Source organism: Schistocerca americana, chromosome 4, assembly GCF_021461395.2.
Source record: "Schistocerca americana isolate TAMUIC-IGC-003095 chromosome 4, iqSchAmer2.1, whole genome shotgun sequence".
Classification (NCBI taxonomy): domain Eukaryota; kingdom Metazoa; phylum Arthropoda; class Insecta; order Orthoptera; family Acrididae; genus Schistocerca; species Schistocerca americana.
The window spans coordinates 556,932,057-556,944,862 of record NC_060122.1 but is presented as its reverse complement, the minus strand read 5'-3'; positions in this window follow the sequence as shown (position 1 = coordinate 556,944,862).

Genomic DNA, 12,806 nt, shown 5'->3' with positions numbered 1-12,806 from the left:
AAGTCGCCGAAGTGGCGTCAAATCGAAAGACTTGCATCAGGCGAACGGTCTACCCGACGGGAGGCCCTAGTCAGACGACATTATCATTGTGCTGATAAGGATGAACATTAAGGCCTAGACAAAACATTGTTCCGAATTTTCAGGGAACAGCGAATAATTACACATCTCTATATAGGTTCGGATTGGTATCAGTAACTGCCCAAGGTTGTTCTGTGCTCTAGTCAATATCAGGTCTTGATTGTTGAAAAACTATCAGTCAAGGATGCTAGTTCACACTTCCTATCATATTTTGGAACATTGTTCTTAGAAAATTTAGTATCATTCTACTTTCACAGTGTTGCGCAGGTACATTCCACGGTGAGAAAGTTGCACAGTCACATTATCGTCAAGTCACAATATAGAAGCTACACAGTTTACAGAATACACAGCAATCACTTTTAGAAGAATAGACCCTAAATATTACGCAGATATGTTACCAGTCTAACAACGGATGTTAGAAGTGCAAACCTGAAGGTTTTAGCAGCAAAAATTATACGTTTCATTAAGTATATATTTTCAAGAAATATAATGGGGTCAATTAGTAGCTTCAAGGAGCTAAATATTGTTGATGAATGTGAATTACTTCTTTATAATTTAAGGAAGAGATAATTTTGTCACTATCCTAAATTTTCGTCTACCAAAGATGATGTAAATCCAGAGCATGTAGACACCACAACGAACTTATGTTGGACATGCAAAAACAGTTAACATGTATTTTGAAACTGAAGGCGTACGACTGGATGAAAAATCCTTTCACTGCAAATGCTGAAGAGGCTGATATAACTTGTCAATAACTTAAATATGATAGAGAAAGTAAAACATGTGTTCGAGAGCGCTGGATACGAAAACCTAATGAAAAATAGAAAAAAATTTCTTTCTTATATCCACATGTGTTGAAAATCTTATTCAATTTATATTTTGTGGAAAAAGGCTGTAGTTCTGTTAATCATATTACGACCAAAAAAAGAAACCTCTCGAATAATAGCGCTTATCTGGGTGTTCTGCCAGATTCTTGTTTGAATATTCTAAAGTGTGGAGTGCTCTGGTTTTTGTGTAATCCACCCCACCACTTAGCGCGCAAGGAGTGCTCTGAAAATTAAAATATTAAACCCTGTGAACTCAGGCCCTGCCCACTGCTGGACATCAGAAGAACGGCTGTTGTCAGAACACCAGAAAGTTTATTCCCTGTACATAGAATTTTTTTATTACACAGATTACCATACACATTCCGGTTCAGGATGCGAAAATGGTAATCTTAGGAAAATCCCGCACAGTCTAGGAAGATCCTGTGACAAAAATATAAGGTAAGAAAAGCACGTTCATCAAATTTAACAAAACCTAATATGAAAAAATAAAATTAAAAGTGCAAGCAGGAATCTCAACAGAAATTTCCGTTAGAAATATTCACTCTGACAACATAAAATAAGCCACTGTAGCTGTGCAATGTTTCCTATCACCTGTGACTTATCCGAATCTAAATCTCAGGATGGTGTGGCTGTCACGATCGCAAGGGGAATTCTAGCTCTTACTCCAAGCTTATGCAGTTCTGAAGTGAAAGCACGCTAGTGACTTCAACGTTTAGCGTCTCAATAATACCTTATTTACCTTCCGACGTATGCAGCGACAGGAGCAGCGGTGGCTGCCTGCTGCGTGCTACATGTCTTGTACCTTCAACCTACTAACACTATGCTGGCCTCTGACTGAATTTAATCAGTTGAAAACTTCTCTAAGTTTCCGTAAAGCGGAAGACTGTTTGTGACCCTAGGCTAAGACAAAATGGCTCTGTACACTCGCCAAGGCTGGACGACGTGCACAATATCGCCCTTAAGATTCTCACAAGAACGTTGATTGGGACGAATTGTCTCGTTTTCCCTGCTTTGGAGGCCTACGAGGGATTCAGCATATATGTGGCTGAAACAGAGCCTAGAGGACCAAAAATGTTCACAGAATAATCTTTCTCTGCATCACCACAATACGTTAAACACGCCATTCAACACTCTACCCCTCTTGAATGAAGAGAGCCGCAAATATCCATCCGCAGAATGAGATTTTCACTCTGCAGCGGAGTGTGCGCTGATATGAAACTTCCTGGCAGATTAAAACTGTGTGCCCGACCGAGACTCGAACTCGGGACCTTTGCCTTTCGCGGGCAAGTGCTCTACCAACTGAGCTACCGAAGCACGACTCACGCCCGGTACTCACAGCTTTACCTCTGCCAGTACCTCGTCTCCTACCTTCCAAACTTTACAGAAGCTCTCCTGCGAACCTTGCAGAACTAGCACTCCTGAAAGAAAGGATATTGCGGAGACATGGCTTAGCCACAGCCTGGGGGAGTTCGAGTCTCGGTCGGGCACACAGTTTTAATCTGCCAAGAAGTTTCATATCAGCACACACTCCGCTGCAGAGTGAAAATCTCATTCTGGAAACATCCCCCAGGCTGTGGCTAAGCCATGTCTCCGCAATATCCTTTCTTTCAGGAGTGCTAGTTCTGCAAGGTTCGCAGGAGAGCTTCTGTAAAGTTTGGAAGGTAGGAGACGAGGTACTGGCAGAGGTAAAGCTGTGAGTACCGGCCGTGAGTCGTGCTTCGGTAGCTGAGTTGGTAGAGCACTTGCCCGCGAAAGGCAAAGGTCCCGAGTTCGAGTCTCGGTCGGGCACACAGTTTTAATCTGCCAAGAAGTTTCATATCAGCGCACACTCCGCTGCAGAGTGAAAATCTCATTCTGGAAACATCCCCCAGGCTGTGGCTAAGCCATGTCTCCGCAATATCCTTCCTTTCAGGAGTGCTAGTTCTGCAAGGTTCGCAGGAGAGCTTCTGTAAAGCTTGGAAGGTAGGAGACGAGGTACTGGCAGAGGTAAAGCTGTGAGTACCGGCCGTGAGTCGTGCTTCGGTAGCTCAGTTGGTAGAGCACTTGCCCGCGAAAGGCAAAGGTCCCGAGTTCGAGTCTCGGTCGGGCACACAGTTTTAATCTGCCAGGAAGTTTAATCCATCCGCAGTTGACTATATTGTCGTGAACTTCCCCGCACTGTACCGCGGTCTTGCGTCGTAGCAACACTAGTATCAGCCAGTGGGAGCACTCTATGCATTCCGCACTTGCTTGTTGAAAAAAAAAATGGTTCAAATGGCTCTGAGCACTATGGGACTTAACTACTGAGGTCATCAGTCCCCTAGAACTTAGAACTACTTAAACCTAACTAACCTAAGGACATCACACAACACCCAGCCACCACGAGGCAGAGAAAATCCCTGACCCCGCCGGGAATCGAACCCGGGAACCCGGGCGTGGGAAGCGAGAACGCTACCGCACGACGACGAGATGCGGGCAAGCCAATCACAGTTTTCCTAGTAAACTTCTGCGTCGCAGTAACGTCACCTACTCTCTCCTTATCATTCTTTCGTTCAATCGGCATTCGAATTTGTGTTACTGATTTACGTTTCGCCACAGCACGATGTCTTCACATGTGAAGCCCATGCGCTATTCACGACAGGATCACGCGTTCGGAATGTTTACTAAAACTGCGACGCAGAGGGTTTTTTCCACCTGCTTTAGAAACGTGCAGAGGTGAGGGCCAAGGCCAGTGTCGTCTTAAATTGGACCCCAGCGGTGAGGTTCGGTTTGTGGTACCTTCTTCATGTTTCCTAAAGTGGATTTCCATGCTGCGCTTCTGCGTCATAAGCCTGTGCGACTGGCCCCTTTCACTTCAATTCCACGGCGTTAGGAAAATGTTCGCATCTATCTGCATGCAAAATTAGGAAGGTACTATTAATACAATGTACACGAAAGCCACGTATGTACCCATTGTTCATTGTACTCCTTATTATGAGATTCAAGCTAATTACGTCCAAAGTATGGTATGAGCCACACCAATTGAATGGGCGTGTCGTGGAGAATCACATGTGAAATAGTAAAATACTCTGTCACCTTACAATATTGAACCGAATTTTCTGACGACATACTCATCCATCTTCTTCAGGTGCTATGAATTTTCCTGTAATAGAAATAATAACTCATCAAAACACACGAAAACACGTTATTAATCAGTTGCACCTAGAAAACTTGAGAGATCCAACCTCATGAACATTTGCGAAAAACAGATCTTCCTTAGTTCTTTACAAAAATTGAGCCAACAATCCATTCATAATTTCACATCATCAGCCACTGCACTTTAATTTAATTTCATCAGACTTCATGGTTTTATTTATGTAGGTTATAAATAAAAAGATAGACTTAACTACAGTTAGTAGTTTTATAAAAATTTATTCTGCCAAACTTAGCGAAAGTTGACATAAAGTACTTGGTAAGTTATTATTATGTGCTTCAACTTCCTATAACTATGCTTTATAACCTTTTAAGTCGCTTCCCTATTATATAAATCACCATTATTATGGAACCAGGAGGTGGTTAGAAAGTTTGACTACTAACAGATATTCAAAAGTGAGCAGCGTTTATAAAATGGTTGACTACATCTGACGTAGAGCGACGCCACATGGCCATTCAAAATGGGAAAGATATTTTTTCTTAAAACATTTGGATTTGCAGAATTCCGTTCTGCCGCTGAAAGTGAACTTGTATATACGCAGCTACTATCACAAAGTCAGTAAGCCTAGCGACTTCGCTAAAAGAGATTCCGTTAAGTTCGTGTGATTTTTTTTTCTTTTTGGCAGTTGTTTTGTGTGTTCGTCGTTTTTGTAATGACTAAATCTCGTGAACAATGCGCGGCCGTAAAGTTTGCTTCTTGCTCGGAAAAAGTGGCACAGAAATTCTTGAAACATTAAAAATGGCTCACAAGGATACTGCAGTGTGCGAAAACTCAAGCGTTTGAGTGGTTCTGCCTCCCCTCCAGAGAGTGAAATGTCGATTGATGACAAATCTTGATCTAGTCATTCTTCCATGGCCGAACCGACGGAAACCTTGAAAATATTCATGAAATCATCCTGGAAGATCGACTACAGACCGTTGAAGAAGTTGTGGAGCTGACTGGAGTGAGTTCAAATGGCTCTGAGCACTATGGGACTGAACATCTACTGTCATCAGTCCCCTATAACTTAGAACTACTTAAACCTAACTAACGTAAGGACATCACACAACACCCAGTCATCACGAGGCAGAGAAAATCCCTGACCCCGCCGGGAATCGAACCCGGGAACCCGGGCGCGGGAAGCGAGAACGCTACCGCACGACCACGAGCTGCGGACTGGAGTGAGTTCTCTACAGTGAATTTTAACGGAACATTTGGGGATCAAAAGGGTGTCTGCCAAATTCGTGCCTCGACTGATGAATGCTGAACAAAAATAATGTCCCGTGGAAATGACCAGGAGTTTTTTCCAAGGCCATCACAAGTGACGAATAATGAAACCACAGGTACGACCCTGAATCGAAGCAAAATCAAGCCAGTTGAAGACTTTCAAAGTTTGCCTCACTTATTAAGTGAAGGCAAACACCAAAACAATGCTGATTACTTTTTTCGGTATGAGGGGAGTCATCCATTAAAGAGTTTGTTCTTCAGTGTAAAATGGAAAACCAGGATATTTTCAAAAGATTTCCCAGTATTCTGCAGCAGAGAAGGCTTGATATGCGCGAGTCGGGTGACTAGTTTCTCCACATACGTAACACCTCGGCTCACAGAGCCCTGTCTGTGCATCGCTTTATGATTAAAAATGGCATGACCTCTGTGCCATGTCAAAAAATGGTTCAAATGGCTCTAAGCACTATGGGACTCAACTGCTGTGGTCATAAGTCCCCTAGAACTTAGAACTACTTAAACCTAACTAACCTAAGGACATCACACACATCCATGCCCGAGGCAGGATTCGAACCTGCTACCGTAGCGGTCGTGCGGTTCCAGACTATAGCGCCTTTAACCGCTCGGCCACTCCGGCCGGCTGTGCCATGTCCCTAGTTTCCACCATGCCTTGGCCGTTTCGACTTTCTTTTATTTCCCAGATTGAAATGAGACATGAAAGGAAAAAGTTTTGCCGACAAGGCCAAGGTGTAGGAAAAAACGACGGCGGTAGTGTTGGGCATCACAGAAGACGAATTTAAAAAGTATTCTCAACAATGGAATATAAGATAAGACAAGTGCAACAGCGCCGGTGGAGCGTACTTTGACGGTGTCTGAAGGTTTTTGTTTAAAAATTCAATAAACCAGTTTTTAAAATAATAAATTAGGTCTCTTTTCGGCACTTCTTCGGATCTGCACTGCAACTTGCAGGAACCCGAATGCCTCACATAGAGTACCAGCGTCCGTTGCCGTTCAGTGTGATAACAGGTTACTGGTATGTCCTCAGCAGTTCCTCGAGGTATGTTTCAGGAGGTCACTTCTACAATGAGCAGGCACATTCTTGTGGTATTCCTTACTCACGAATAAAGGAAAACCTCTAGACTATGTTCTGAGATATTCAGAATTATGAATTCAAGTTTACTTAATTTTTACAGTGTTTATTAATATGTTGGTTTCGCACTAACCTACAAAGAGGTAGTACTCTAATGATAAATTTAACATAAGATGGTGAAATAATAAGTAGGGTAAAAACTTGGAAATTTTTAGGTGTCCATATTGATGAGAACTTTTTAAACTACTAAATAACTCAGTTCATCCATTGCAAACCTTTGGTGAGGCAAGTCAGTAAGTTAACATATTTTGTATATTTTGAGCTAATTATGTCGTATGGAATGATGTTCTGTGGTAACTCAAAAATAGGCTGTAAGAATAATATGTTGTGCACACCCACAATCATCCTGTAGACATCTCTTTGGGAGTTTGGCATTTTGACTACTGATTCACAGTATACTTATTACCTCATGAAGTTTGTTGTAAATAACGAACAACAGTTCAAAAGAGAAAATGATGTACATTAGTACGATAAATACTAAACTAAACTCTGTCTGAACAGGCCTCGGAAGGCCCAAAAATGCCACCCAAGCACCGTGTCATCGTCAGCTTATAGGCGTCACTGGATGTGGGTAAGAAAGGGCATGTGGTCAGCACACCATTCTCTCGCCCGTTGTCAGCTTTGATGACCAGAGCCGCTACTGTTCAACCAAATAGCTCCTCAGTTTGCCTTACAAGGGCCTAGTGCTACCCTCTTGCCAACAGCGCTCAGCAGGCCCCAGAAGGTTATCCATCCAAGTGCTAGCTAAGACAGATAATGTTTAATTTTAGTGATCTGGCAGGAACCAGTGTTACAATCACCACAAGCCCAACTGCTACATTATTATGATACCAGAAGAAAGACTGACATTCATTACAACACAAAGGAATTATAGACATTGACTGTGAATGGACATTGATTGGAATCGCTGGGCAATGTTGAAAATTTGTGCTGGACCAGGATTCGTACCCAGATTTCCTGCTTACTAGGCAGGTGCTCTGACCACTAAGCCATCTGGACATAGTGGTCATTGCAGCTGCATAGACTATCCTAGCATGCCTCCTGTCAGACGAAATTTTTGATCATTCGCCCAATGATATAAAATGTCTGACAGAGCAAATTTATAAAGCTTCCTGGCAGATTCCTTGTGCTGGGTTGATTCCGTGTGCTGGGTTGAAATTCGAACTCGGGTCCTCTACCTTTCACGAGCAAGTGCTTTACGGGCTGAGCTACCCAAACACGAATCACGAGCTGTCGTCACAGCCTTATTTGCGCCAGTACCTCGTTTCATATCTTCCAAACTTCGCAGAAGCTCTCCTGCGAAACTTGCAAGACCAGCACTTCTGGGAAGAAAGAATATTGTGAAGGCATGTCTTAGAGCCTGGAGGATGTTGCAAGGATGAGATTTTCACTCTGCAGTGGAGTGTGCGCTAATATGAAACTTCCTGGAAGATTAAAACTATATGGCGGACCTTTACCTTTTGCAGGCAAATGCTCTACCGACTGAAATACACAATCACGACTCCCAATTTGCCCCCCACAGCTTTACTTCCGCTAGCAGATCTTCTGCCTTCTTCCAGGAGTGCTTACAAATAAGCCAAGGAACTTAAAATTAACTCTCCGATAGCTATGGATACTTTCCCTCGTCTCAGCACTCCATGAAGCAAGGGCTAGCCACGTCTGTGTAACTGCTAGAAAGCTGCTACCTAGCTAGCGGAAGAGCCAACCCCACATTAAACGCTCTTATACGAGGTGGACTCACAAAAAATTTCAATTTTTGTTTCTGGTGGGTGTAAGAACAACTTTCATTGGTGAACGTACCTATTGTGTGGCTCGGCGGCTCAGTCTGTGCCAGATTACGAGTCCAAAAGTCCAGGTTTAGAGCCATAGCTGCTCCAAGATTTCTTTCCGTTACTTACTGTGTGCTATGAATTACGCCACGTTGAAGTCCCGCTCACTACAAGGGACGTGTCCAGCGCTTGACGTCGCCTGGTTACCCAGGGGCGTCAAGCGCGGCTGCCTGCCGACAGCGCTGCCCCGCTATGCAGGGTCTTAGAACCAACGAGAAAGAACTCAATAAGGGAGCAACAAAGACGACGGCATGAGCTGTACTGAAAGAGTTGCTGGTTCACTTGGCCAGCAGCCAAGCTGGTGTGAAGTCCAACGGCACGTAGGAGCTAGCGCAACTTTTTATCAACAGGCAGGCGTCGGTTCCCGGTCCGTGTGAGGGGACCATGTGTGGTGTCTTGGTTCCACAGAAGAGTGTGCTGGCTGCACACAAGTGAATACTACCGGTAATGTGTGCGCTTGAATAGCAGGGCACAAGAAGAGTTTCAGGCAGTCGAGATCAGAAACAGAGCGCGTACGAGTATAATCTTCTGGTTGCATACTTTATAAATCAAGGCGCCGCTGTTACATCATTGCTAAAGGGCTTCCTTCGTTCCCGCCATGGTTCCGTGAGTATATCGAGTCCGAGAACTGTGGCGCTGCAGTCGTTTCATATTCGTCGACTCGTTATCTCTTACTGCAGGATGCAGGAGTGTGAGGCTTATTGATACTGTTAAGACCAGTGAAACTACTTTCGTCCGGCCACAACTGTGGGTTCTTTGATTGCCCTGGGAGAAGGCTCATCAAACTAGAAAACATGAAATAGTAGTTCCGTTTATCACATAGATGAATTAAAAATTTACCTAACTTTGACACACTTCTTTGTCACAGGAATACCTTAGAATTTGCAACTGACATGGACTAACAAAGCCTCACTCCTCCTGCAGTACAAAATGCAACCTTTGCCACAGTACACTTCATCAGAAACTTTCACTACCCTTTGGTTCTAGGTGAAGATGTTGACTGCTGTAGCTGTGGTCTCGAACTGGGCCAGAGCTCTTGCCAGATCGACACTATATTAACTTCAGCGTGAGGGTGCTGCTATGCTGAGAGGGGATGTGTGGTCTTCAGGAATGCATCCCATAGGCCGTTGTGGAGTGTAGCGAGCTCTCGCTAATATCTGTGGTGGCGATTCGCTTTGCCAACTTTGGAATGGCAACGCGATCTCTCTACGACACCACAGTTAGTACGGAGGATGAGTACGCGGTCTTGCTGCTGTGAACTAAATCTGACAAGGAGAAACGACTGATTGTCGGGATCAGATGGCCTTTAACGAAGCTGTGCTTTGGGAGGCTGTGGAATGTCTAAGACGAAAATTAATTCATGCACATTACACAATTACAAATGTGTTCCATTAAAGAAGAAGTGACGTCTGGAATATATTTCGTGCTGTAGTCCACACTTCGAATGAAAAACATACAAGTTTTGTCTAGTGCAAACAAAATCGTTGTATTCTCGTTAACTCACCTCCACCATGAGAAAACATACGTGATATGGCAAAAGAAAACCGGACACAGAGCAAAGTCACTGGACACAGAGCACAGTCACTGTTATATCCTTGCGACGAAAGAGCTCACTATTTCTCTGTTCATTTGGTCATGGCACCTTACGTTTATAGGCTAACAGAGAGGTGTGTAGCTTATCATTCATTTCTGTAATTTATTTTAATAATTAATCACCGTTTAAAGATTCCACTTCATCCTCACATTGTGCTTTCTCGTACTGTCGTTGCAGACTCGGTAACGCCTCGGGACTGTGTACCTGTCATTGTTAGACATTCTCTGAGTAGATATTAAATGTTTAAAAAAATTTATGACAGTCTTCGAAAAAGTTTTACACAGAACAATATTCAATACTAACTGATAAGTTGTTCTATTGCTATATAAATTGTTTCTGTCATTTAGACAGGTCGGACATTTTTTGACATTTCAACTTGCAGTTGAGAATGGCTATAAAGCAGAAATCATGACTGTGCGAAATAAATGAAAGGTATGACTACGTAGGCTTCTACGTCCAATATCAAGACGATTAAAATTCTTCTGGGTGTTGTACCATGTCATACTATAAAATACTTTGATTATAAACTTAAAACCAACGTTTCGACTGTATTGCAACTAACCTTCCTCAGGGTGTCTATTTATTGCAGACGATCTGTGTCAATACGTCATACTTTTAAACTTTCTTGGTCCTACAATAGAATGGGTTACTCATGACAAGGGAGAGGAAGGGTAAGAAGCTATTGGTGGGCTAGCCGGCATAACAGTGACTGACGAAAGCCTTCAAATCAGAGCTTGGCTTCTGGTGGGCGCGTTTCCTTCCTCGTGTGCGCGGAAATGCACTGACACCCTGTAGCTGTTTGTTTAGGCTGTCGCGTCCGTGCCCGGAGAGGCGACCGGAACACTACCGTGACTGAGGACAGCCTATCTTTTTCCAGGAAGTTCGTGAGCTGGCAAAAGAGTCGTGGACACGCCAACGAAAAATTCAAGAGGCGATTGAATTAAGCAGCCTGACAATGTCAAAGAGAGGACGGCTTCAAACTTCCTGCGTCCTGGCAGCCCCCTATACCAGTCCTACGGGCCGCGAGTGGTCGCGGGGCAGAAGGCTCAACGGGCACGGACGTGACAGACTAAACAAACAGCTATAGAACTGTCAGTGAATTTCCGAGCACACCAGGAAGGAAAGCCGTGCGCTGATTAGCAGACTGTCAGCAGTCACTGACGAGCCGACTAGCCCACCAATAGCTTCCTTCCTACCCAACCCTTCTGTCATGACTAGCCCATTATATTGTTGGGCCAATAAAGTTTCAAAAATGTGACGTATTGACAGCAATCGTCTACAATAAATAGAGCCACCTTTCCTCCGCCGAAACCAGTCTTGCCACGAGGAAGGCCATTGCAATAGTGTAGAAACGTTGGTTTTATTTTATACTATGACGCCATACAACGCCGAGAAGAAATATAATCATCAAATGAAAAGCGATTTGCAGTTCAATGGCGGAAGTTTCTTTCAAAACGGTTGCGTGTTTAGTGGAAATGTCGCGCCTCCGCTGTTATACTTGAGAACTCGTGTAGGTGTTCTCCTTCCTGAGCGAGTCGAGTCCATTTCTACCCAAACAACAGATTCAAATGACAAGTGGGCGGCGACAGAAGCTCACGAGTCACATCTAGACAGTGACTTCTGATATGACGTCACAATACTCGCTGGCGAGTGTAAAACGAGAATACGCAGCTAACTTCTGAACTCTGGGGCCAGTGGTGGTCGAGCAGAACATTGACTGTACCGTAGCCTGTGGCCCTGGCTATCGTTCACCTTCAGGCAGTGCTGAAAGTTGCTGGATTCAGTGTTTTTTTCTTTACTATTGTCCAACGGCGGTACTGCTACAAGTTTAAGTTGTGCGTGCTTGAAATACGTTTCAGTTGTGGAAGGCCCTATGTCAAATTAGACACGGGGCACATACTCTTACATTATTGTTAGAGTATGTTTAACTGGTTAACCTTTCTTATATTTAGTCTGTTGACCTAGTGTTTTTAGGTTTGATGAACCAGTCTATCTCTCCCCATAATCCAATATCGTTTAGGCCTTTCTACCGTGTTGCTTAAATCGACTATTTCTTTCTATACTCAACTTTGATTTGCAGACCTAGCCTTCACGTTTGGCTGTCTTTTGTCATCCCTCATTTATATATCATTTAGGAAGAAATGTGTGATCAGCTTCAAGTATCAAGATTTTTGTCAAGTTGACGTTTAATGTAAGATACACTGTTCAAGTTTTTATTTGTCTCAGTTGAGTGCAAGTAATATTTCTTTTTTCGTTACTTAAGGTAACGAGCTCTGATTAGCTGGGTTGTATTATGAATGAATAATATCGATGCTGACAAATATTTGCGTCTCCACAACCACCCACCCATTTATCACTCCTAAACGTTTCCTGCGCCAGAACCGCTTCTTTCACCCCTGCCAACGATCTGTCGCTGTGAAAAATGCCAAGTTACATCGTTGTTTGGATTTCATGTTAATCACAGGTCCCCTATAACTGGCCGGTTAAGTCGCCTGAAATTTTTGAGGGAGTTTAGGGCACACCATCGCAATTGGCCAAGTCTAATAATGCACTGTGGTATCTGAATCAACCATCTGGTTGATGACAAAAATGATTCAAATGGCTCTGAGCACTATGGGACTTAGCATCTGAGGTCATCAGTCCCCTAGAACTTAGAACTACTTAAACCTAATTAACCTAAGGACATCACACACATCCATGCCCGAGGCAGGATTCGAACCTGCGACCGAAGCGGTCACGCGGCTCCAGACTGAAGCGCCTAGAACCGCACGGCCACATCGGCCGGCGGTTGATGACACCTTCAGTTTTGTGGAAATATATGGTATTGATGTAAAATTTCCCACTGGTTGAAATTTATTCTAGATTTGTCTGTTACACTTTCCTGTCTGGTTCTTCTTAGCAGGCATTCATGATCTATATCTATATACCTTAGAGTTTTGGATCGCTGTTTCAC